This window comes from Musca vetustissima, unplaced genomic scaffold (assembly GCF_032173495.1).
Source record: "Musca vetustissima isolate MV318-11 ecotype Yass unplaced genomic scaffold, APGP_CSIRO_Mvet_v1 utg97763, whole genome shotgun sequence".
NCBI classification, from domain to species: Eukaryota; Metazoa; Arthropoda; class Insecta; order Diptera; family Muscidae; genus Musca; species Musca vetustissima.
Window position 1 is genome coordinate 73,604 of NW_026888962.1, and position 827 is coordinate 74,430.

The following is an 827-nucleotide window of genomic DNA, read 5'->3' on the forward strand; positions in this document are numbered from 1 at the left end:
CTTCTATACAATTATCGGGACAAGGAGTACTTTCGTCAAGCAGTTGGGTAAGTTGAGCGGAGTAGGCTTCTGCCAACTGTTGTTACTAGATCACACCTTTGCTGGTACATTAAGACGGGTGCGAACCTTGGCTGCGACAAGGTAATAGTCCGAATCTATATTCGCTGCTCGTATCGATAGAACGTCTAAAACACTGGATGAATGCCTTCCGCTATCACAACATGATCGATTTTATTTCTCGTTGTTAGATCGGGAGAAATCCCAGGTAGCCTTGTGTATATAGATATGTTTGAATCAGGTGCTGCTAACTACCATGTTTTTTGCTGCCGCGAAGGTAATCAACCTCATGCCGTTGTCGGGTGTTTCTTCATGGAGGCTGAATTTTCCGACGATGGGACCAAAATTGTTTTCGATTTTTGCATTAAAATCTTCTAGCAGAATTTTAATATCATGACCAGGGCAACGGTCATATGCAGTTTCTACGCGCTCGTAAAATATGTCTTTGGTCTGCTCATCTTTATCTTCGGTCGGAGCATGGGTGCAAATAAGACTGATGTAGAAGAACTTCGCTTTTATACGGATTATAGCAATTCGCTCATCTACTGGAGTGAATCTGAAGACGAGGTCTTTTATTCTCCTATTGACCATAAATCCGCAGCCAAATACACGACTCGTGTCATGGCAGATATAATACAGGGCGTAATCATCTGATTTACTTATGCCAGTGCATTTCCATCGCATTTTCTGTAAGGCAATAATATCGGCTTTGTACTTCTCGAGTACATCCGCCAAGGCGAAAACTACGCCTGTTCTGTACAACGTGGGCA